Genomic DNA, 27034 nt, shown 5'->3' with positions numbered 1-27034 from the left:
TTCCACCCTGCTTGGGATACGTGTTAGGAGTGCAACATAACCACTTGTCGTAAGCGCTCTCATTTTACTTAGGGGCCGATTCCAATCCTGTAAAAAGGCTGTACAAATCGTTGCACGGAGCGCTTTCCCCGTACGACTCGTACCCGGTAAACTTTCCGTACAACCTAGGAAACGAATCGTACAGAAAGCCTATTTCCGTACATTTCGTACAAAAGCCCGTACGGGTAAAAAAAAAACTATGATTCTGATCTGGAACAGCTTGTATGCGACGTCCGGACGTATTCAGGCAGCGGTTTCCAGCCAAGCAAGTACGATTCGTACCTACGTCACTCCGTACGTCTCTTTTTTTTACAGGACCCAAACACAGCCGGAAAAGCAGAGTCCTACGCGAACCTCTATGCAACGGTATGCGACGTACACGCCATGAACCCCGTCGTACGTGTCATCCCGGTCCTCTTGGCCTACGACCTGGTGCACCGCACCCGACGCACCCGACGCACACGACGCAGAAGGTGAGAACAACACCCAGGGGCCAGGGTGGGGGTGAGGGGCAGAAAACATACCCCATACTCAAAGCCAAACATATAATATGGAGGTCATACATTACCACCAGGGTCTGGTCACTTGGGGGGGGCGTGTCCAGCAACACCTGCATACCGCAACAACGGAAGTGGACGTGTACGGTGCGTACCACACGTACCCCTACGGCACAGTACAACAGTGATACGGACCGTACACACGCAATGAATGCGTGGGTACGGTGCGTACCACACGTACCCCTATGGCACAGTACAACAGTGATACGGACCGTACACACGCATGAATGCGTGGGTACGGTGTGTACCACACGTACCCCGTTACGGCACTAGTACATTTTGGATACGAGGCGTAGACACACCAGGAATGTGGGCTTAGAGGACTGGCCCAGCATGTTACCTTCATATTGGTGTGTGTGTAGGTCCAGGCCAGCAGTGTACTGTTCCAAGGGGGTGCGTGGGTGGGTGCAGAGGACTCCCAGCATTGTCCAGACATATGAGGGGTGGGTGCATATGACTCCCAGCAGTGGACAGAGATATGAGGGGTGGGTGCATATGACTCCCAGCAGTTGACAGAGATATGAGGGGTGGGTGCATATGACTCCCAGCAGTGTCCAGACATATGAGGGGTGGGTGCATATGACTACCAGCAGTGGACTGAGATATGGGGGTGGGTGCATATGACTCACAGCAGTGGACAGAGATATGAGGAGTGGGTGCAGAGGACTCCCAGCAGTGGACCGAGATATGAGGGGTGGGTGCAGAGGACTCCCAGCAGTGTCCAGACATATGAGGGGTGGGTGCATATGACTCCCAGCAGTGGACAGAGATATGGGGGGGTGTACATCATTATCAGATGACCACACCTACATAGTGGTATGGACGCATCCCTAACTTTTGATTATGATTTTAGTGCTATTACAACACATCACTAACAGCAGTGTCCCACTCCCAGGAGGATGTATGTCTTTCACACACTGCATGACACACCACATGTGGGTGTGAGGACATATAACACATGCATACCCACCCATGGCGGATGCAGCACAATACACACCCTGAATTCATGCCAAAAGACTGTATAGTCATGTAACTGCATACAAAACTAAGATAGCCAAAGGGAACACACACTGTCACACACATCCCAGGAGTGATAGGAATGTTCAGGTGCTGGTCCAGCCACCAAGATGTTGTCTCTCATGGAAGGAATAGGGTTCAATTCCACTAGATACAATGCCCACAATTGTGAGTCAGGTGCACAAATACCCTGCATAACAAGTACCATTTGTGTGGTAGGCCATGATTACACACATGCATAGTGCTGAAAAGGGCCAATTTGTCCCTGAAGGCATTCCTACATACCCAAAACACAAGTACAGTGACTAGCAAGGATGGCACAGACGATTCAGCAGGAGACATCGGTGAGCAGGCAGGGCCATTGTAGAAGGGTTCCCTCACCAACAAAGGAAATGTTGACACAGGTCAGCACAACAAATGTGCAACTGTTTGCAGGGAAGATGTCAAGTGCCGCAGAGGAAGGAACACTCTTTGGGACAATGTCTCAAAAACAAATCAACACGCACTGCCAATGATTCTTTGCTGAGACATTGTGATGGCACACAGATCCCATGGTCCACCTCATGACCATCATACAAAAACATTTCTCTGAACCCTAACACTTTACCAGAACACCAACTCCATGAGCCTCATCACCAACATCAAGTACCTGAAATGCAATAGTGTTGAAAGCAAAAGAAAAGGCTTTATTCAGCACAAAAATAAAATGATTTAAAGATAGACTATGTACAAAGGCCAATGGCCAGTCCATTTTTCTAGTCCAAGGGTGGACGTAGGGTATCGCGGCCACCCCTACCTTGCTTGCACAAAGGAACCTCAAGGTTTGTCGACCGGGGGGGGCATCATCTGTGGCAGGCCCAGGCACCGCAGGGACAGTAGGGGGATGGGTAGGTGTGGTGGGTGCAGGGGTGGATGTCTCCACCACAGGAGGTGGGGCAGCGCCAAAGGTGGAGGTGAGGACGGCGCTGCACACTTCTGCTAGGGCCGCCATCTTAACCCCTGCACCTGAAGATACCCCAGGGCCAACGGAGGGTGTGGTGGCTGAGGGATGGGGTACAGCGCTCTTGGGGGACGGGGTGGACATGGTGGGGGACTCAACTCCCGGGCCCGGGGACTTCCTCGCCCGCTTGTGGTGTGGTGACTCAGTGGGGGCGAGGCGCAGGTCACCCATATAGATGTCCTTGGGTGAGAGTTTGGCAGGGGAGCTAAGGGGAGTGGTTTTGGAGGAACAGGGTTGTGAGGACTGCAGACTGCGACTGTGGCTGCGTGTCTGTCGTCTGCCCCCAGACCCTGTGGGTGTGCCTACATCCCCCTGAGTGTGCGTGCCAGGAGGTGTGCGCTGCGCCTTACTTGGGGGTGTGCTGGATATGTCTGTTGGGGTGCATGCCCGTGACTGTCTATGTGTGTGTTGGGCAGGCATGGGAGAGGGCAGTGTGGATGGGTCCGGGGTAGGGGGGGGATGGAGCGCTGTAGGAGAGAAACTGCTGCCGTCAGGGAAGAGTCCATGGACCGCAGAATCCTGCATTTCTCAGACATCGTTGATGACATGCCCTCCACGAACGAAACCAACTGTGTGAACAGTTTAGTGTGTCCATGGAGGACAGTCAGCACCGATACCTGACCAACCTGCAACTGCCGCAGTATGTCCACAGACTCTTCACTGAGGGCAGCAGGGGTGACAGGGGCAGGGGGTGCGGTGCCTGGGACGAAGGAGACATGGTGGGACTCTGCACGGACAGAAGGGACGGGAGCAACTGGGAGGGCGGAGATGGCAATGGAGGAGGCGGGTACAGATGGAATGCTGCCAGTTGTTGTTGCATCCTCCGCCTCCTCAAGGAGGTCAGCCTCGGACCTGTCAGCGTCGTAGATGCTCTCACCTCCAGACAGGTCCTCCGACTGACTCCCCTCGCCCTCCGTGCCACTGGCTCCTTCTGCCTCCACAGCACTGGTGGCACTGTCACTGGGTCCCTCCTCCAGGTCCATGCAGGTGTCTCCCTCGCTTGCGGATGATGATGCTGTGGGCAAGGAAAAGAAACCAAAATGCATCAGTCACCTGTATACACCTGACACATGAGCACAAGAACAATTGGTCACAGTGCATATCAGGCAATGCATCATGAGTAACAGCTAGATTACTCCACACATATGTAACCCCTGTACTGCCCAGTTGGTAGACCCACTATGCAACTTGGACACCAGGAAAAAAAATACACAAAAGGCCACAAATTGAATGAGAAATACATTGAGAAGCGAGTGTCTGTGAACCGGTGAGCACAGCAATAGAAAGAAGTCATGCCACCTCTTGTTTACCCTGAAATAAACAGTAGTGGTGCACCCAAGGTAAACTAACACACCTCAATACTCAAGGTGTCACCACACTCGGAGACCTGTAAGTACTTTGGAACACAAAACGAAAAAATTTTGCTACCTTGGGACTCACAATACTTGACACAATCAACATGTTTTGAATGTGCCAAGTGGCCATTTCGTGAAAAGAACACTCATGTGCCTGCATGAAATATGTCGCACAAGGCAGTGCACACAAAAGTACATTGACACTGTCATTGAAGAAGCTGGCACCTTTTCTAAGAAGCCACTGTTAGAAATAAATGGTGTTGCAGAAAGTACATATACATGGGCCCACGGAGGTCTTGATGTCTTGAGACTCGTTATTTTGTATCACCAACAACAAAGGAGTCTCACAAAATCAAGACCACTCTGGGAACATGTATATGGAGAATCTGCAACACCATGTAATTCTAACAGTGACTTCTTTGAAAAGGTGCCAGCGTGTTCCATGAAAGTGGAAATGTCGTTTGGTGTGCACTTCCTTGGGAGACTTTTTTCATGCAGGCACATCAGTGTTCTAACACAAATCTTCAAATTTACACATTTAAAACATGAACAACTGTTGACAAGTGCTGTGAGTGCCAAGGTACAATATTTTGGTAGTAACAACTTGAATTATGTCAGTTGTCACATGGCCATCCGTCACCTGATTACACAGTTGGCTACACATATGACCTACTGCCTGTCATCGGAGTGGCACACATGTCCACACCCAGGACAATGCATAAGCTAATGGGCCTGCAATTGGGTTGAAAAAAAGCATAGCTGTACTGTGGGGACACCCTCATGGCCAGCCAGAATGTATACAGAGATGTCAGCACACAAAGTCCAAACTGCGTTGCATCTCAACCACACACAGGTGGCAAAAATGTATGAGTAGGATTCATGTTTGTAAAAAACTGACACAGGCTGCAAAGCACGAACATCAAGCACTGGCCAGCATCACAGGGGCACTGCACGGTGATTCTCTGTACAGCCAAGTCTCACACACAAGTCAGACCTGGCAATGAAAAATCAGGGTTGCACATGTATGCCACACCCGCACACCCCCCCATACCTGAGTCAATGTGATTGATACAGATCAAGAAGTGACACCTCTTATTCAGGGTTACAATAACTGTGCATGAAAAATTGCTTCATTTACACAACATCACCTCGTGGGGCTGGCAACACATATTTGTGACAAACAACCATCAACAGATTGTTGTGAATAGCCACACAGGCACTGCCCAGTGTGAGTATGCACAAGCAAAATGGTGTATCCCTGTCCAGTGGACACATGTAGCACACATTTGCAAAATACAAACTAGGCCAGGGAACAATACCACAGTGGCAGACCTATGCTGAACCCACAGAGAATGGGCACAGTGTTGGATGACACACATGATTAGGAGGCCAGGGTGTCTCAAGGGACTGTAGTGGGCACACTGCTCCGTGGTCCTGGAATGAGCTGACTGTACCATGTTCAACCATCATGGCACTATGCATATCTCTCACTCATGCACATCATGTTTGAGGCCACAACATTGGTCATGCATGCTGCAAGGGTGTTCATTTGAAAGCTCACACTCCTATGTTGAAAATCATCATCAGTGACAACAAATATGGACGCCCAACATAGTGAACAGGTCATGGCACAGGCAAGGTACCAACACAAGTCACAGACCACCCTCCCACATGATGCAGAAAGCAATGTGTACTTAGATTTGATGGCACCCTAGATGACCATGTGCAAATGTGATTACACACAGACCAGGGGACACATGTCAAAGAGGGGAAGGGATGAAAAAGAGCACCAGGTGACATTGGGGAACAGAAAATGCACTGCACATATAAACTCTGGGAGTGTATCCAGGCTACAGAGCACTTCAAAAAGCTGGCGACACATAACACGACAAACAGCCATGTACCTACCCCCTCCTTGCTGCAGTCTCTCCTGTAACTGCCTATCGAGCTCAGGGAAGACCACCGCCAGGACACGTCTCATGTGGGGGGTCAGGCGTCGGCGGTCGCCGTGGGGGCGAGGAAGGTCAAGCCCAAGCTGGACCCGGGCGATCCGCCGGGTCCAGCACTGGATGTCCTGCCACCTCTTGCGGACCTGTGGCAGCTGCCGACTACGCTCCCCCTCCGATCTCACGGCCCTGACGATGTCTTTCCAGATCACCCCCTTCTCGTAGGCAGTTACCTGTCAGGATGACAAAGTGACACAACATCAATACACCTGCTCCATGTCCCAGAGACACACATTTGAACATCTTTGAAATGTTGAACAGGGCATAGGATGCAGACAGGAATTACATCATACACTATAAGAAATTTGCCTGTGTGCAAGCCCCAATGCACTACATGGCATTGAAAGTCAACAGGTTGGCATGAGGGGTGCGACACACTCACTGATCATGCCACACACTGTGCAGCACATGCAACAGCAGGCTGATGGCCAGCACGTGCCAAGCAGTCACATGTCCCACTCCACTGACGCACCCTCAGCATACTAGACAGATACACCCAAGCACAGATCACTCGCCTGTCATTGACAACAGCGGATACAACCCTCACTCTGCACATGTGCCACTTGCCAGTGGGGTGTCATGCTAGCTCTGCAAGTCAGACACACAGCACGGCTTACTTGTCACATCAGATGGGTAGATCTGTTGCCACCTCCATGCAGCTGTGGTGCAACACTTCACATAGACACTCAGCCACATGACAAGGAACATTCACACACATCAATGTCCATGAGGTCATGCACATCATTTGGACACTCTCACCACAGGTCCACTCAACTCATACACATCTGTGGGTACAGTCACCTGTCACACCGGGGGGACCACTGAATCACCTCAGGACAATAGGAAAAAAAAGCCACCAAGAATTTGCCAGGCTGAATGTGTCATGTACTATGCAGTGAAAGTCACAGTAAGCACAATGCAAGTGAGGAGTGCACACAGGAACTACATCATGCTTTGCATGAGAGACATCAGCATGTCCCCCCCCCCCTGGGACCCACTCTAAACAACATTGCATGTCTGTCCCACCTGGACACAATATTCACAGTCACACAACAGGTGCATAGGCAAAGGTAGTGGACTCAGCACTCACCTGCTCCCCTGGTCTCCCATACAGCTTGGGGTACTGTGGGAGGAGGACGTTCAGCAAGTCCCCATTATCCTCCAGGGTGAGTGGCTGGGCCCTCTCCACAGTACGTGACATGGTCCAGAGGAAGCAGAGACAGCAGCAATGTGGTCGACTGGAAAGTTGTGCAGGCAAGTGCCCTTTCATGGGTTCTGGCTGCCTTATATCTGTCTTGCAGAGGGGCATTCATTTTGAGGAGTACATAGTGATTGGTCAGACTCATTAGCATTGTACGTTTACTCCAATCCCTTTAAACATACACCAATGACAGCATTCGCAACGTTAAAATTTTGAGCATCATGTCAAGTCAACAACCACTTTGCAACATTGTATTTTGTGGCCAACTGACTTTTCCAGGACACCTGATCGACACTTTTCAACCGAAAATTCTGTCTCCATGACAACCAGCATGCATTTAGGGCCTAATACTTGTCCCTTATGTGTCCCCTATGTAATTTTGAAATCCACACACAGGTACGGTGCATTTCACACGTACCCCTACGGCACCAGTACAATAGTGAAATGAAGCGTACACACGCAATGATTGTGGGTGTACAGTGCGTTTGACACGTACCCCTACGGCACCAGTTGTACAGTGCGTTTGACACGTACGTGTACTCCTAGTGCATACTCCTAGTGCGTACACGTATGTGTACTCCTAGTGCGTACACGTACGGGTACTAAGGTAGTACCCGTATGTGTACGCACTAGGAGTACACGTACGTGTACACACTAGTAGTACACATACTGTGTATGCACTAGGAGTACAGTGCGTACATGTACGTGTACTACTAGTGCGTACACAGTATGTGTACTCCTAGTGCGTACACGTACGGGTACTAAGGTAGTACACGTACGTGTATGCACTGTACTCCTAGTGCGTACACACACGTGTACTCCTAGTGCGTACACTTACGTGTACTACTAGTGCGTACATGTACGTGTACTCCTAATGCGTACACATACGGGTACTAAGGTAGTACATGTACATGTATGAACTAGGAGTACACGTACGTGTACGCACTAGGAGTACACGTGCTGTGTACGCACTAGTAGTACAGTGCGTACACGTACGAGTACTAATGTAGTACACGTACGTGTATGCACTGTACTCCTAGTGCGTACACACACGTGTACTCCTAGTGCGTACACTTACGTGTACTACTAGTGCGTACACATACGGGTACTAAGGTAGTACACGTACATGTATGCACTAGGAGTACACGTACGTGTACGCACTAGGAGTACACGTACTGTGTACGCACTAGTAGTACAGTGCATACACGTACATGTACTACCTTAGTACACGTACGGGTACACACTAGTAGTACACGTACGTGTACTACTAGTAGTACCCATACGGGTGCGCGTTTCACACGCTTACAATGGTAATACAGGCGTACACATGCCAGGAATGGAGGGCTACGAGTCGCACAAGGTTGTCCATCAAGTACTTGTCATTGCATACTTTCATGTGCAGGCCCTATGTGTGGCAGCCAGTGATATTGCACAGGTCATCTCATCTAGTTGCACAATTGATGTGTGATGACCTGTGGACACATGTCATGTGTGATGGGGCACTATGTGGCACACATCACCTTGCCACTTGCCACATGTGTGTCTGTAGTCCAACTGTGTCATGCACATCAGCAGTGGGATGGCACAGTCATCAACACCTGCACCTGTCTCATAATGCCAGGGACACTCTATCAACTGACATGTCACGATCAGCGTGCCCCTTTGTGACTATGTCAGGTGTGTGTCATGTGTTTCCATGAGCTTGATGTCCGTGTCCCGTCAACTGCATCTGCTTTTGGTGCATCCAACAGGGGTCTGTGTGGAGATGGGCATGGAACACATCTATGCACACCATGCCACATGTGGCTTCCCACGGCTGTAGGGTCTGTGTGCATCGGACATCATATTTTCCCAGTCATACATGTGTGCGTTGTCTCAATGGCTGTGTCTTTGTGTTGTCACGTGTACCCCTTCATCACACTGTGTTTGATATGTACATTTGACATTCCATGTGACCTGTGCGTGTGCCTTGCAGTCAGCTGTGTGGATGAGATGACATCCTTCCAATGCAGCTATGTGGTTGTGTGTCACTCCGGTGATATCTGTGGCTCTTCACTCAGACTGGCCCCCAGCTCATTTCAGGGCATGTCATGTATACTTGACAAACAGGTGTATCTTGCTTTTTGTAGGAGTGCCAGCAAGCTGGCATATGTGTCCTGTATGTATTGCACACACCCGACTCCATAGTTACCTGATGTGTATTAGCAGTGTAGCATGTGCTATGTTCATTGACATTGATATTGGCAGACTCTCTATCTTCATTCTTACAAACAATCTCTTGCAGGGCACAGCCTGTCCCAAGAACAATGCCAGACTTGGGTGTCATGAGGGAACGTGCCTGCATCCGCAATTACATATTCACTCGCAAGTTGATTGTGGACTTGACAGACAAGCTGGCACCACACCTCCAACCGCGAAACAGGTATCCTACTGCGCTGACCCCCAAGATGAAGGTGATGGCAGCCCTACATTTTTTTGCCACAGGTACGTTTCAATACACCATAGCTGATGTGGGTGGGATGTCACAGACAATGTTCAGCCGTGTCCTGCGTGATGTTTTAGCAGCCATGTTGGAGCACCTTGATGAATTCATCAAATTTCCTACTCCTGAGGAGTTGACAGAGGCCAAGGGTGATTTCTATGCCCTGGGAGGGATGCCCCATGTAATTGGGTCCATTGATGGGACACATGTGGCTTTGGTACCACCACAGGCACAGGAACAAGCCTTTCGCAATAGAAAACATTACCACTCGATAAATGCCCTTGTGGTGTGTCTTGCTAACATGCTGATTTCCCATGTCTGTGCGCGTTTTCCAGGATCAGCACACGATGCCTACATCATGAGGCGTAGCAGGGTGCCACAAATGATGCTGCGGCTGCACAACGAACGAGCATGTCTTGTTGGTGGGTATACTCTGTTTGTCCTGTGTGTTCCGGTATCTTTGGCTCTTACGGCATCTCCTGACCCACTTATTTACATGATGTTTCCATGTAGGGGACTCTGGATATCCCAACATGCAATGGCTGATGACACCTCTCCGCAACCCAAGAACAGCTGCAGATCACCGGTACAACAATGCACACGGGCAGACCAGGCGAGTGATTGAGAGGGCGTTTGGACTCCTGAAGAGCCGATTCCGGTGCCTGGACAAGACAGGCGGGTCCCTCCCTTATGCCCCGGAGAAGGTCTGCCAAATCTTCCTCGTATGCTGCATGCTGCACAACATGGCCATTGAGAAGGCAGTGCCACTCATCCTTGATCCTGATGAGGAGGAACATCCACCCGTGGAGGATCCAGGGTTTGGTCACGAGGCAAGTGATGAGGAGGAGGAGGATGATATCCGGAGTCAGCTCATACGCAACTTCTTCTCATAATTGTGAGTCACTGGGTATGAGTGTGCAAGCGTGTAGCATTGAGTGGCATGTGTTGCAATGTGTGTGTCCAGCTGACTGAATGCAAAGTGACTACAGCACCGGCCTCTACGGAGAACAACAGCAAAACTGCAGGAGAACTTATCCACATCCAGGATGCATCCGCACACCTCATCTTCAACATCCCCTGCACCAGCCACATCACCGCCCACCCGAGATAGCTACAATGTCTCACTGTCTGCTGCTGGATCACCTTCAGACTCCTCAACCACACTCAGGAGGCAGTCCACAACCCCAGACCCAAAACCGACCTTGGACGTCTGTCATCCAACACCCAGTTGGCCCAACTCCATGCAGCCCACCTTGCCCTGGCCACCATTCATCACATCCACATAAAAACTGCATGCAGGAGATAGTTCTCCCACCTCGCCAAACAGACCTGGGACTCCCTCCCCGGGCACATCAACATGACACATGACCTCTACACCTTCATGATACTCTTCCAAATTGGTCTGTCTGAGCAGTATTGCAAGCCCCCCCTCAGCAGCTTGAGGCCATCACGGGTGAGTATTGGGCTCCATGTCTGTATTTGGTGATACATTGTGACTCATGTGTCCTCGAGCGGACTCAAATCCAAGTGTATGGATGGCTGGAGTTAGTTCCACACTCAGGCATACTTTGACATATCCCCACATGTATGTTGTGTACTCATGCTAAATGACTGCAACATAAAATGTCAAGTATTAATTTTTTAATTATAGCTCTGTGGCGTGATTTGTGCACATGAAAAGGTGCAATGCAGGGACCAGAGAATCCAAAGTTCACAGGGGGAGATGGGATCCTTGGCATTTGAAGCCATCAGAGTCCAGACCACAGTGTTTGGCATCATTGGTCAGACTGTGACCAGCAGGTCCATGTTGCAGATGATGTCAGTCAATGAGGTGATGCTGTCGCACATGAAGGCCAGGTGCCAGGCCAGGTGACCTGGGAGTTGTGGATGGGCCGCTGCCTCTCACGGTCTTTTCCGTGGACGACCCACCTTCCTTGCGGGACCCTCAGATGCAGGCCTTGACGATGCTTGGGACGCTCCGTCGGACGAATCATCCTCCTCCTCCCTCCCTGAGGCTGGTGGTGGTCTGCACCTGGTGGAACAGCGAGGGTTGCCCATGCTGTCGGCGATCCGACGGAGTGAATGGCTTATGTACCTTTGCACCGCCAGGAGCTCAACCAGTCTTGCCTCCATCTGTCCTTGGTTTTGTTGTTGACTGGCGTGTTGCTCAGCCTGCTGGTTCTTGATCTCTGTGAGGGTCACCACTACCTACCTGAACTCCCTGGTGTCACGTCGGTATGCCTCCATCATGTTGTGTATGTGTGACATACCGGTCCCTTCAGCTGGCTGGTCAGGTTCTCGCCTCTGCCTGCCTCCACTTCCACCACCCTTGCCCACACGAGCCTGGCCTGCCATTGTGGGCACATCGGGTCGACTGGACCCCTGAGGGATGGAAGTGGCGGTGTTGCCTGCCTCCTCTTGGGTGCCCGCCACACCTTGTCCCTCCTTGTCAGGCTGGCTCTGTTGTTCACTGCGGGCAGGGCTCCTCGGTGTCTCCTGGGATGTGGCAGGAATGGGGGTGGTGGTTGGCACAGATGTTCCTGAACCAGGTGCTGCAGGGGCTTGGACACCAGAGGGTCCAGGTCGGTCGGGGTCATCCGCAGAGTGTTGAGAGGCGTCGCTGCCGGTGGGATCCGGTTCCTCCCGAGCCTGGGACTGTGATTCTTCCCCCCCATTGTTGGGGGGAGATTTATCACGTTGCCCTGTGTGTGAGAGACAGACAATGTTAATGCTGTTTCATGCAACATGCATGTTTCATACACATTCAAGTTGGCACTGTTCCTCCAGGTAGTTGTATGTGCCTAGCGTTCTCCTCAATGTTCACTTGTGTATGGGTATGTTGCGGGGGACAGATTGATATGTTCTCCTGAGTCTTTGACATGTAGATTTTTTGCTTGGATGCTTCTTCGGCTATGTATTGGTCTTGTTGTGTTACATGTCCATTGTGACAGTGGGTAAATCCATTGCCTGTCCCGGGGGTGTCTGCTTGTGTAAAAGGTGTGTGTGACAGGGCCTGCTGGTGTGTGTAGTGTGATTTGGCCCGGGGTCTCCCAGGTGATGTAGCTGTCCCCCCATGGAGCATGCTGCCATGACAGTGAGTGTGAGTTCCTGTCCTAGATATCTGACCTTGTTGTCTTGATGTTTGTGTTTGCACTGGTCACAGGAGGGCCTTGTGCTGCCTACACCAGGGCCGAGTGTGATCTATCTTGTCAGGACTTTCCCAATCCCTGTGTATTGCGCATGGTTCATTGGTATGTAGCTTTGCCATATGGGATGAGGGCAATTGTGTCTGGAGTTCAACAATGCGTTTTGTGCCACCCACCCTCCCAGCATACCGGACATCCATTCTTGGTTTGGTGCTTCGTGTAGCATGGGACATAGCATGGCGTTGCTTTCTCAATGGGGCATACACATGTTATTGGCATTAGCGTTGTTTTTGAGTGTGGTTCTGGCCGGTGAGGGCTTGGGGGTAGTTGCATGCATTTGGTGTAGTTGGGGTGTGGATGCCATTACCCCATGTTACGTAAGTTACTCACCAGGCTCTGGAACTCCTTGTAGTCCATGTACTCCCACCGGCAGAAGCATGCCCATCACCTTCTCCTCCCAGGGATGGAAATGTACTGGTCTGCGGGGCGCACCACCTCCAGTGATGTTGCTCTGGGCGTAGTCGTCATTCATTTTTCTCTTGACCGCCCTCCGCAGATCGTACCACCTGGCTTGGCATTCGGTCCTGGTCCTTCTGATGGGTGCAACAGCATTCACCCTATTGACAATCCTCTGCCACAGGCGTGATTTTTCGGCTATGCTGGTCTGTCTGACCAATGTTCCAAACAGCTGTGGCTCGACTCTGATGACTTCATTGACAAGGAACTCCAGTTCCTCCCTTGTGAACTTTGGATTCTTGTCTGTGGGCATGGTGTGGGGTGAGGGTGTGGATGATTGTTTGTGTGTGGGTATGAATGTGACGGTGTGGGTCTGAATGTGAAGAGGGGGTATGTGTGAAGGAGGTTGTGTGGAGGTGTATATGTTAAGGTGGATGGGTGCAGTTGTTGGTGTGTGCTCTCTAGCTGCAGTGAGTCTGTTGCAAAGGCTCATGGTTTGTGTATGTGGGCCATTTTTATTGGTCCATTTGTGGGTGGGGCTCAGTTTGAATTTTTGGTGGGTGTGTTATATGGGGTGGTTGTGAGTTTGCCCCTCTGTTTGCCTGTTTAAATGTGTCCGGGTCAGTCCTTTCCATTTTTTGTGCAGTGTAGACGTGTTTTGTGGTGTTGTGCGATTTGAATAGACCCTCCTTGTGCTGTTTTACAGTGTCCGTGGTTCAATACGTTACAGGGGTACGAGTCGTACAGGCACACACCTCCATGCGTTGTGGATGTACAATGCGTACACTGACATTGCTATGTACGGTGCGTACACCGCCATTGCATATGTACGGTGCGTACACCGCCATTGCTTATGTACGGTGCGTACACCGCCATTGCGTATGTACGGTGCGGGTGCTTAAACTGCCATTGCTTATGTACGGTGCGTACACCGCCATTGCTTATGTACGGTGCGTACACCGACATTGCATCTGTACGGTGCGGGTGCGTACACCGCCATTGCTTATGTACGGTGCGTACACCAACATTGCGTATGTACGGTGCGTACACCGACATTTCATATGTACGGTGTGTACACCGCCATTGCTTATGTATGGTGCGTACACCGACATTGCATATGTACAGTGCATACACCGACATCGCATATGTACAAGTGATTCCCCGTGTACGGGACGTTTTCCGTACAATTTGTAATTCGGTAAGCCGGTCCGGATTGTACCTGTACGATTGGACTGTATTTTTAGGCTTCGTACGGAGAAGTGTCCGGGTCCGTCTCGTACAACTTTTCCCGATCTGATTCGTACGGATAGGGCAGATCCGTATGTATTTTTCACATACGAATCATACTTCATGGGTCGGACGGGACTTGTACGATTCCTATGGAAAAATTTACTGATACGAGTCGTATGGGTAAAAAAAATACAGGATCGGAATCGGCCCCTTAGTGTTGTTGATGAAATTAGATGGTAGAATATATGTGAACTAATTAACATACATTTGTGATAATACCATGATTCAATGTGAGTTTAACAAATGATTTATTTGTAGTTATTACATAAAAAGGATGTCATATATTTACATAATGGTTGTTAGTGATGTGGCAAACTGAGATATTAAATGCATTTTGAATGTTTATTATGCTAATAATGTTGTTGGAATAATCAAATTAATGTAGTTTAGTAAAGGTGCCTATTGAAAATGCTAATGAACATTTGAAAATGTTAACCGTGAATCATAACTAACCTAGTGCATTTATTATTTTAGCTTAAGTCTTAAGCCTGATTTCAGAACACATTAATTGGATGTTCTCATTTCTGAATTCATTCTAAGATTCTCATGCGAGTTTCGTAGAAATGTTACATGTTTTCATGCTTCTCACTGCAGGTGGACAAATGCTTCGTTAGCGGAGAGTAAGGTGATTGTTTTCTTAGATAGTTGAGGCATGAAGAGGCCACAGTTCGCATTGTCTGGCGAAGATAAGATGGAAGAAAGTGTGTTCAAATGGGAGAGGGTTAGGAGACCAAGGACAAATTGTTGCAAAGGAGTGTACATGGAGAAGGTCGTGGAATGAACCGACGCCATGGAAAAACCCGAGGATGAGCCTATTGTGGAAAACGTTTGAGAATCGCATTATGGGACATCTGTGGAAAGAGATTTGGTATACGATGCACTGTAGCGAGGGATACGTGGCCCATTCCATTTTGCCTTTAACGTCGAAAGCACATGCATGCTAAATGACTTTTTCCTGTTAGTGGCTTTATGCTGCTTCACCCATCTGATGGTAGAGTGACTTTTTCAGAAGGCTCTAACCACTGACACCTTTTCTTAACCTTTTGGTTTAAATTCTGAAATAGGGATGCCACTTTAGAGTAACGGTAGAGTTAGATAGGACTAAATGCTTTTCTCCAGCGAACTACTGATGCAGGGAAATCTCCATTTTTGTTTTCTGTTTACTTATGTAGTAATGATAGAACTTGTTGTCCTTTTCTCGCTCTATAAAGTGAATCTTTTCCTAATATTTGGATTCCTTCTGTTTCCTCTGTATTTTTATACCCTTATGCTGAGATTTATGTATGTTCACTTATTTTCGAATTTATAATAACATTTAACTAACCTTCATTTGGTTGTCGAACTGGGTTATTGTGTAGCCATTTTAGTTGCACTGTACATTAAATTTGATTTGTAGTATTTTCTTGTTCCCCTTTACACTTTCATACTGCAAAAAAGAACCATTGAGTGTTCGTCATCAGGGAATTCATGAGTAAATTGGCCCAGGCTCTTTCCTGGGCTTGGGGTATTCCTACTTTGTTCATTAGCTGATCAAAATTAACATAGGGAATGAAAGGCCACTATAATGCATCCTAGGATTGTGTTTGCCTTAAACTGCATTAACGTGACTGCAGTCTTTCCTTTATTTGAGGCGGCAAGGGAAAATATAGAAAAAATAGTGTAGTTTTGTGCCCATTTTGATTTTGTAGTAGTATTTTTATGCGATGTGTGTATTTTTCCAGGAAATGAAAAAAAAAATGCTGGCTTTACATTGGCAGTTTTTATTTATTATTGGCGAGATTTAGTTCCCTCCACAGAGAAGTGTTCCTGGTCCTACACATGCAGAGACATTGTAAGGCATATTCAACTTAATAAATATCCAATGATGGAGAAATCTAGATTAATTAAGAAAAGCTGATGAAATGGCATGCAGGAACTGGAAAAACATTGCAGTCATGTTGTGGCGGTGTCGGGCCAGAGGAAAGAGAAGCGCTTTCAGCACCGAAACACTCATCACTGAGTTTTGAGTAATGTGCTTGTAAGGCCAGCGAAAAAGATGGCATGGGACACTAGGAAGAAGAGGCCTGATGAACAAATCTATGACATTGGTAATCTGTGGTTGGATTGTTTGTCGTCTACCTGCTGCATTTTGACAGTCCCTAATTTCAGTTGTGGTGCCTTTTCTTTGATCCGTTATGTTTCTGCTTCACCCTGACTCTTAATTTAACTGAATAATAAAGAGTTTTAGATTTTTTATGTGATTGTTGTTTTCCTGTATTTGTTTATTTTTAGGTCTCGCATAGGCAGCACATGTGCTGCCTCTCCGAGGCATCAAGTAATCTGTATATGTGTGGAAACTCCACCTACTCCACCTCTTGGCTTTTAATTGGTTTCTACACTTGTCTGCTTTATTTTCAGGGTTTTTACAGGCTAATGCGCTTTCTTTTTTTTGTCATCCTCTATTTACTTGGGAACGCCTATGCAGCACTGCCTAACTACAGTAAACATGCTGCTAGTGAACTGAAGTGTTTGTTGTGAAATTCTTTTTTTTGTTTTCGTGGTTTGCTTTTAGCAAGCCATCTGGTTTTCCTGTGCAGCGGTGGGCACAAGCGCATGACCGCGCACCCCTCCCGGGCTTTTGTTTGTAGATTGAAGTGAATGAGAGGCAGCGGACCCGCCTTGGGCATCGCCTCTTGCCCACGCCGAACAAACCCATTTCCCTAGCTACAGTCTTTATTTTGTTTCAGGCCAGCCACACTTTTTGTGAGTTTATTGCAGCGTGCCATCTGCTTTTCCCTTGCAGCAGCGGTCACAGTGAAAGTCTGCACGACATAGACTTGCACGCTTGTGAATATTCACTACAGCATGGAGGTTCCCGGCCCGCCCCAAATGTGCTTGTAGATTTACTACTGCGAAGTGTTAGCAATACATTTCTATTGATGATGAGAATGGAGATGTGGGGATTCCCCTTTGGAGAAAGATAAAAAAAAACATATTGCAAACAAATGCTGGTTTTTGCCCTGTTTCCTCATTCCTGTCCGAATAAATGATTACGCCTGCGAGGGCTCCTGGGACTGTCCTGAATGTTCCTTAAAATTGTGAATGTATTCCAAAACTAGCCATACATCTACAAGAGTAAATGCCTGACTTGCGTGGTAAATTTGGCCTCAAGTCTGCAAAACCACCGATGAGCTGTCACCAGCGTTTGTGCCACAAATATTCGAGGCACATACCAGCCACATAGCAGAGTCCAAACTGGAGCCAGCCTGCCTCGGCTCCCCCCCACCTACACTCCTTCAAAGGGGATCACATGTGTACTGTGAGAGGTGTGAAGAGGGCTGCTTCCAGGATAGCTGATAAGATTCACTGTCAACACGAGGAAAGTGAGAGGGGTGGCCTCTTTGCAAGCATTCCTGCCCACACCCAGCCAGGGAGCGCACAGGGCTGACACAACACAGCAGTCCCATCCCATCTGAGAGGGGGAAACAACACCCAAGTAAACAGCCTTGTTTACCCACCAGCCACAAGGGCTTTAGAGCAGGGAGAGTGTGTGCAGCTTTTCACAGGCAGGGAAGTAGGCAAGGAGCCCCCACCGCACACCTTTATCATCCCTGAAGTATACACTTACGTCTTGATGCACCAGATCCGCACCACGTGATCCGATTCCACAGGACCTCCTCCTGACCTTTCACCTGTGCAAGACCACGCCTCAGACCAGGGTATCCTGGTAAGGCTGGACAGTGGACTAACATGTCAGAGAGACAGACTGCCTCAAGGGCTCAAAGGAAAATACAAAACTGAAGGCCTTAAGTTTATCAGATGACTCTATGACATCAGGGCCATGGGCTACAGTTCTCGTCTTTTGCAAACCACTGCTTCCTGGTGCGTCAGTCCAACTGGTTCACGACTACAACTCCCAAAATGCATGAATGTAGTAAAGGAAGGCTCTGGAATAAAACATGTGTATCTGATGACACGGGGGCATCTATTAACCATCACTGAGAGTGAGGGAAGCTTGCACCTCTCGCCAGGGGTTCCCCAACACGCACCCCTCCTTGTTACAGACTCTACACAGATGCAGCTCCAGACACCCACCGCATCCGTCTGTCGCCACTGGCTGGAAACAGACCGGATCCAGGCCAATGTTTTAATCATTTACTCCCACGTTTGCTCATATTCACTCATACTCTCACTCACTCTTAATCATTCTAACTTATTCTCACTCACTATGACTTCTCACACATACACTCCTATCGACGTAATTTACGTTGCAAATGTCAATAACACCTATAGCTGATTCCGAAACCCAGTGCGTTGATTTTCCATAGACTCTTTTCTTCTAGTATTTGTCTTTCAGCAAGCTTGTTTTTTAATTCCTTTTGTGGCCGAGCGGGAACGGCGCTCCTTGTGGGCACATCCCTCATCTTTAGGAGATGTGTCTGTGCTTAGGGAGTGGCCACATTTGCTTTGCTGTCTTTTGTAAATAAGGGCTCCCTTGTTTGTATACCGACAGCGCAGCGTGTAAGTTATCCCGTGGAGCTAGAAGAAAGTGTCCACCCTCATGACACCCCCTTTACCGAACACGTACAGTCCTGCATCACAGGTATCCCGCCCTCAGTGTGAGCCAGTTCTATATAAGAAAGACACAGGCATGGTTGCTTTAATAACATCAAATCACACTGTACTTTTCAGTAACTTTTGCCGTGCCCACCTACCATTCTTATTGTCAATTGCGATTCTCATATTAACATGACTAGAGAATCTAGATTTCATTAAAGACACGGAGGCTATCATTATGCATTAATCCTTTAATGCAGATCACAAGCAGCCGCTACATCATAAAGGCAAAACAGTTCTAGAATGCGGTGAGCAGAAGCAACAAAAGGCATGAGAGACAAACAGACTGCCTCTTTTAAATGAAGCGAAACAGCGGAAGTCCAAAGAAGAAATCGAACTTGAACTTGAGACTGAAGAAGGAGAGACGTAACTTGAGACTGAAGAGACGTCTGAACCTGGATAAGGAGTGAAGCAGGACATCATGCAGAGTGGTCTGAAAAGAAAGAAGCAATGTAATTACGCTAAGAGGTAGATGTAAAGAATTACAAGCACATGTAAATACAAATAAGCCAAGTACAATAGTTCAAGAGCAGCTCCGTCCAAGGGAGGGACGGGAGGGATAATGATAGCCTCCGTGTCTTTAATGAAATCTAGATTCTCTAGTCATGTTAATATGAGAATCGCAATTTCATTACAAGACCGGAGGCTACATTATGCATGTTGGTAGCCCTGAAGGACAACATCAGACATGTGCTCGATAGGTTTAGAGTAGTGGTTGGCGAAGGTAGAAGCATTTGACCAATCAGCAGCTTTAAGGATATCATTCAACTTACCACCAGACCAGAATGATTTGCTTGCCATGGCACCTCTGAGAGAGTGTGCTTGGAATCTAGAAAGGTCAATACCAGCTAGCTTCATAACTGACTTGACCCATCTAGCAATGGACGAGGAAGAAACAGGTTTAAAAGGCTTAACAAAAGAGATAAGGAGTTGATTAGCGTTTAAAGGGCAAAGGTCTTTAAATCTCTGATCATATTCTTTCATACAGTCAACAACACACAATTTTTTGCAGAGATCAAAACGAGGATAAAAAATAGAGTCTGACATGGTTTTAGTCCTTCTAAATATATCAAACTTAATTCCAAACATATCATATTGTCTATAAGAAATATCTAGGCATTTCACATCAGAAACTCTGCGACAAGAAATTAGACATAAGAGAGTAGCAAGTTTGAGCGAAAGGCATTTCCTGTTGAGAAAAGCATTATCAGGCCAAGCAGAGAAAAGGTCAAAGATAGCTTTAACATCCCAAATAGTCTGATATTTAGGTCTAGGAGGTCTTTTGAGTCTCATGCTTTTCATCACTCTACAAATAATAACATTTTTACCTACTGTTTTATTGTTGACAAGGGAGTGTCCAGCGGAAATTGCTGATCTGTAGCAATTGATAGATCTATAAGCTAATCCTCTATCGAACTGTTCGACAAGAAAATTAACTATATTGACGATAGGAGCTTCCACGGGATCCAGGTTCCTCTCCATGCACCAACAAACCCATCTTTTCCAGATGTTATTGTGCCTATAGTGCGTTCCAGATGCCCATGATTCACCGAGGAGAGTGAGAGCTGATGACGAAAGTCCAGACAATTCGTTGGATTGCCTGACACTTTCCAAGCAAGAAGGTTCAAATTCCCTGAAGTGATTAGGTGATGATCTTCTCCGTCTGCGTTGGAAATCAGACCTTGGCTCGCTGGGATGAGAAAGGGGATGTCGCAGGACAGTTCCAGAGATGTCGGGGACCATGCTTGAGAAGGCCAAAAGGGAGTTATCAGAACCAGAGTGCATTGGTCTATTCTGACCTTCTGTAGGACTCTTTGGATCATGGCAAAGGGGGGAAAGGCGTAGCCCCGAAGGTTCGACCAGCATTGGAGGAAGGCATTCACCGCTAGAGCTCCAGGGTCCGGCATCCAGCTGAAATATTTCGGAAGTTGGAAGGTTAGTCTGCTGGCGAACAAGTCCACATCCAGTGGACCCCAAAGGTGAAAGATAAGATTGAAAACATTCACGTTGAGTTTCCAATCGATAAGGTCTGAAAGAAATCTTGAGTTCCAGTCCGCAGAAAGGTTCGACTTTCCGGGAAGGTATTCCGCCTTGATTAACACATATGTAGCACTGGTGTCTTTATTGCAACACCATATTACAAATGTTTTTCTAAATCTTTTAGACTGTGCAGAAGATTGTCACCCGTGTCCTAAAAACAGAATGGTTTGTAGGTGACGATGAAGTGCTGTGCTGGAACACATGAAACCTACCCTGTATATAACCTTCGCGCCCCTGCACGAAATCAAAGTCGTGTCGCCGCCAGGATGGCCGCTGTGCCGAAGTATTCACTGTGGTATGTTACTCAGACAACCTGCTGATGTCAAATGATGCTTCAGCAGTGTGAAACACGCATGAGTCGTCAGGTCGCTCTGTTTCTGTGTACAACATACGCGAGCTGTTTCTGTTTTGTAGTCAGAAAAACACTTCTCAACAACGTAAATACAGCCCTGCTGTGCTGCTTGCGACTCTTCAGACCAAGTACAAATTACTTTGTCCTCCATATCTGTCCATTGTGCTGTGGAAGTACAATAGCTGAGGGGACGAGTGTCTGTAGGAAATATGTGTATAGATAATGAAGCACAGATTCAGTTCATGGCAGACCTGGTTGACTTTATTTACTCACGGGTCCAGCGCAAGCAAGCATTAAGTAACATTTGCAACAACCATCCCACCCATGGACTGTTTCACGGCATCTACCCCTGGCCATTAATACGAGGTTTAACATTGAAGCAGTTGTCAATCAATCAGGATTTATAAAGTGTGGCAAATCGGGGAATTGGAATTGTTGTATCTTGGCCCCGCTTCTTCTCACACAACTATGTGATCTTCCTCACTCCCTAGAAGGCCCAGCACCTCCTCAAACAACTGTGTGATCTTCCTCACTCCCTATGAGGCCCTGCGCCTCCTCAGACAACTGTGTGATCTCCCTCACTCCTTGTGAGTCCCGGCTCCTCCTCACACAGCCATGTGCTCTTCCTTACACACATAAGTCCCGCCTCCTCCCAAAACAACTGTGCAATGTGTCTCATATCTATGTACCTTGAACACTGCAAGAACAAGCATTTGCAATGCAATTGATCTTACAATTTTGAAAGTTTTACCTATTGGTATTATAAATAACAATGCCTTTTATTATTGCCTTCTTTTAAACACATAAATAAAAGGCATTGTCATTTACAATGCCAATAGCTCAAAATCTCGCAATTGCGAGACCTATTGCATTGCAAAAGCTTGTTTGTGTTGTAGACCAGCGATACTGGCTTTTTGCCAGCTCAGTCACTACATTTTCCATCACTGTTAGCCACCCTCATTGTACAGCAAAGTGAGTCTCTTTTAGGGTCTCATCTTGGGGTGAAGGTCGTGTTTTCTGTATGGGGCTTTGATTATAAAAAAACACACATCTGGAGCTCCTTCTTGTTTAAGGTAGTTGTAGGCCATACCGGGAGCCATTGATTTTGGTGTGAGGAGGGACCCGATGATGAGACATGCCACCTAAGCACCGGGGGAGAGTTACTACCCAGAGCAAATAGACTTCTTAGCAGTGGCGGTGCGTCCATTGGGGCATTGCCCCACTAATGCCACGGCCCCATCCATCGATCATTTTAATTAAATACGAATAACAAACACAGATTCTTCTTTCTACTTCTGACGCAAATTCCAATCAGGACTCCTGATATAGCGCTTACTACCTCTGACGAGGCGTTGAAGCGCTTTTTCGGCGAGTAGCGCACTACTCCGGAACCCAAGAAGGATTAGTGTTGAATTAGTATAGTGAAAATCTGAAAGTAATTTGAGTGGTGGATAGGTTAGTCAGTTATTTGGATTCAGAAGGATAGCAGAGAGATAGAAGAGGGAAAAAGGTTTGCATTTATATAGCGCTTGTTACCCCTGATGGGGTGTTGAAGCACTTTTGTTTGGAGAGTAGCACTTATCGGGTTTAAACAACAAAGAAATACCAAAAAGTGTTACTGAGCATGTGTATGACAGCAAAAAAGCGTACTTGACAATCTGGAATAGGCTTCGTTTCTGAGAAATGCTTGATATCATACACAAGCATTCTGGAAGCGATTCAAAGTGTGATCTTACATCATAGAAATGAATGAGAAAGGTTCACCAAGCCATGGGATGTCATGTCTTGGTCGTGTTTGAATGCTTATATTGTTAGCTACATTCAGTGTTTTCTGATAAATGTGCATTTTTAACTCCGTGCACATTATTCTTCCCCTTCCAGTGTGCCCTAGTAAGGTCTATACTGTGTTTAAGTATTTTGAGAAATCCATTCTTCCTCCAAGTATGCGATCTGAATTCTTATGATTGTTTGTTGAGCCTTTCATTGTTTTACTTTGTTACAAAAAAATAAGTCACATTGTGGTAAACTTTATATTAGCTGCTAAAAAACTATAAAACACGACTTAAAAATACCACTGTCCCCTCAAAATTATTTTTCTATTCAGATTCAGCTGCCGCCCCCGCTTTAGATAACACTCTTTTGGATGACGAGATACTCTCCTACCTTTACCCTCTGATGTCCCTAGCCCTTACTTACTTAGCCCCATGTCCCCTCCGATGCCCCATTTGTCTCTTTACATTTTCTCTTTTTTCAGGTGGTCACGCCACCTTTCATCTTAAATGTCCCCTTGTTCATCTCATCAAATTCTTTCTCTTGCTTTTCTGGGATACCCTTTCCCCATTTAAAATACCAGTCTCTGCCACTGTAGCTGTCGCTCTGTCCTCACACAACAGGCCCCTTCCACCAACCTGTGTCATTCTCGAAAGCCTTGGCTTTCTTGGGACACCTACCCACCCCCGACTCTCATCAGATGATCCCCATCTCATCCATCAGGTGCTTTATTTTAAACCCACTGCCCTGGGCCGGCTTTAGTGCTGGTGGCGCCCTGTGCGACAATGTTTGTTGGCGCCCCCCCCACCCCCAATGACCACCTCCACCACGGATTCTCTCACTAGCACCCTTTAACAGTGACCAAGTAAGTCACCATAACCACACTCTCTCAGATGCATTGAATTAGTTATATAGCGCCACTCATACCAGTGTAGGGTGTCCGAGCACTTTGCATCACACACACATTACACAGAGACAATCAATCATACGAGTGTAAATCAGTGTCTAGGAAATGTTACTTAAGCCAAAGGACTAACAGTGTAGGAGTCACATGTCACCCATACTGGTAGGCAGTATAGTTTAAGAGTGCTTGGTGTGGAGAAGCACAAACGCAGAGTCGAAAAAGAAACAGCATAGTTGGGAGTTTTCTTTAATAATAAGAATCGATTTCTAGCCAAATTAACCCTTTTTGTAACATTAATCAATGTTCTAATAATGTATACTTTGCAGTGTGTATGCAGTTCTGGGATGAAAGTTAATAGCTCACTGTTGTATATTAGGACTTTAAGTTATAAATTGCAAGTAACAAAAGGATGTCTCTTTTGAAAGCAGTAATCTGCTGACCTGTTTACATCACATGCACTTTGTAATCTACTTGATACAAGTTCTTTGCAGCAGGCATATTAACCCTCTGCACTAACTTCACCTAAGTCAAAACCTCAACTATACAAAACGCTGATCTCTCTCCAGGAAGATAATTAATCACACGAGTTTTCTTGACATTTATGTGAGGCCTGGTAATTGCAGGCGGAAAGAAACGCTGCAGCAGGTGCTTCAAAAGCTTAATAAACTTTCAAACACGGCGCCCCCAGGAAGCCAGCACCTGGTGAGGTGGCACCCGTCGCACCGCCCTAAAGCCGGCCCTGCCACTGCCCCACGCCCGCAGTATATTCTCAAATATCTTTGCTTGCCCCTTTCTTCTTTTTCAGATAACCCCTCGATTTATTTAGCTGACTGTGTTTATACCCCTTCATTTCTGAAAGCTCTTCTCAGTTGTCCCCTTTTTCACCTGCCAGCTGCTATGCTATCCTCTCCGTCTTTTTCGCACAGAAGAAAGGGAAAGCCAGAGCAAATTGGGATTTTTAAAGAGCTTCCATTTCTTCCTGCCGTATAGCTTCCTGGCGGGGGAGGTCACACCTGAGGCACAACTAGAGTCAAATTTTGTGTGGGGTGGGGGGTCTGATTCTTCAAGCAAAAGGTAGAGTGGAGGTGCAGGGGCTCTAAGGGGTGAAAAACATCAAAGCCTCGTTAACGAGCAAAAGGTCTTTTAAAGACCAGTGAAGTACTCGGGTGCAGCTGTGTTTGTACCCGGGGAAACTGTCTCATCCCGGGCTGCAACACACGAGGGGGGGACTGGGGGGGGGGGGGGGCGAAGGCCTTTGAGTCCAATGGGCGTTGCGCGCCTGGGTCACACGTTGCTCTGCTTTGGTGCCATGGCGTCACTGCTCTCCTTGTGAAATCACCAATATGTGAGCAGGCGCCGCAGTGTAGAAATGCGATGCATGCTCACATGACTTTGTGTGACAGTGAGTACCGGTACTCTATTTAATAACAGAGAAGTGCCGGTACTCTTGGAGGGGGAACAAATAAGTGCAGGTACTCAGTACCGGTGAGTACCGGCCAGTGGTCGAAGTGGGGAAAAAAAAGTAGGGGAACTGTGGGTGGAGAATCAGAGGGCGGGAATAACCCAAGGATTGGCTCAGTGGGCGGAGCCAGAGGTGTGGCCAGAATGCGCAAATATCCCAATTTTTAGTATTTGTTTGGCATTTCACTGCCCAGTTTAATCAACCAATGGATACACATGATTATATAAGGTTATAATGAGTTATTGACATTAAATCACATTCACAAAGTGGGATATGCTTCTAATCACAGAATGTCCCAAATACGATAAAATATGGAAGCACAAGCCATTTGTTTCCGAGCCATGGAATTTCTGTCATCAGCACTTCTCCCTTTTTCCACAACAGCAGTTCAAACATGAATAGCAAAATATCCTAGTTTGCAAATGTTTTCTATATAACTCTGGCTCTGCCATATTTGCCTCCTAATGAAAGATCTGCTGCATGATCTGACCATTTAAACTAATAAATTGTTTATAGCTCAAACGTATCAACAGTTAACAAAAAAATTGACTTGTTTTGCTGCGGAGTGGATGGCTTATTGCAAAGGTTGACTGATCATCTTTCTCACTGTTGCATTTGTATGTTACAGTGGTGTTAATAAGGCAAAATCTTTCCAAAGACTGTTAGCATGTGTACACGTCAAAATAATAAAATATCAGAAAATATACTGCATTACGCTGCAGCCTTTTTTTAAATGCATAATTTAGTCAACACTGTGGCATAATTTTGTCCTCCTTTGCTGCATATTTAATTCCAGTGACCCCACAGCAAGCAGCACATGTTAAAAGTGCTTGTGAATGAAGCAGAGAGACTGTGAAGTTTGCGAACTTAGTTTGGTGTGCGTGCCAAATTCTGCATTGCCAATCCCTGGTGAGTGGCAGCTACTACTTCTGAAACAAGGCCAATGGAGCTAACTATGGGTGAGGCAGACTGGCCTCAAGGGCAGGGCCGGTCTTAGCACTGGTGGTGCCCTGTTCATTAATGTTTGTTATTACCCTCTAATGGCCACCTCTGTCATGGATTCCCTCACTACCACCCTTTAACAGTGCCCCTCAAGTCTCCATAACCACACTCTCTCTCAGATGCATTTAATTTGATTTACAGCGCCACTCATACCAGTGTAGGGTGTCAGAGCACTTTGCATCACACACATTACTCAGAGACAATCAATATGTGTGTAAATCACTGTATAGAAAATGTTACATAAGACAAAGGACTACAAGGTTTAGGAGTCACATGACAACCATACTACTAGGCGGTATAGTTTAATAGTGATTGGTCTGGAGAAACAAACTCAGAATTTTAAAACGTAATGCCATGGT

General features: G+C 47.2%; 1 protein-coding gene and 1 long non-coding RNA gene across 2 annotated transcripts in view; one reads left to right on the top strand and one right to left on the bottom strand.

Annotated features, from left to right (window-relative positions):
* LOC146808913 (ly6/PLAUR domain-containing protein 3-like) overlaps nucleotides 1-27034 on the top strand; it is a 448169-nt gene that overhangs the window by 55788 nt on the left and 365347 nt on the right. The gene's annotated exons all lie outside the window — the stretch shown is intronic.
* Nucleotides 19352-27034, bottom strand: part of LOC146808912 (uncharacterized) — a 424390-nt gene continuing 416707 nt past the window's right edge. Inside the window, exon 3 of the long non-coding RNA XR_014966277.1 lies at nucleotides 19352-19578. This is a non-coding gene — a long non-coding RNA (uncharacterized LOC146808912). The remainder of the gene's footprint in view (nucleotides 19579-27034) is intronic.

This window comes from Triturus cristatus, chromosome 7 (genome assembly GCF_964204655.1).
Source record: "Triturus cristatus chromosome 7, aTriCri1.1, whole genome shotgun sequence".
Taxonomy (NCBI): domain Eukaryota; kingdom Metazoa; phylum Chordata; class Amphibia; order Caudata; family Salamandridae; genus Triturus; species Triturus cristatus.
This window is presented reverse-complemented; position numbering and strand designations above follow the sequence as displayed.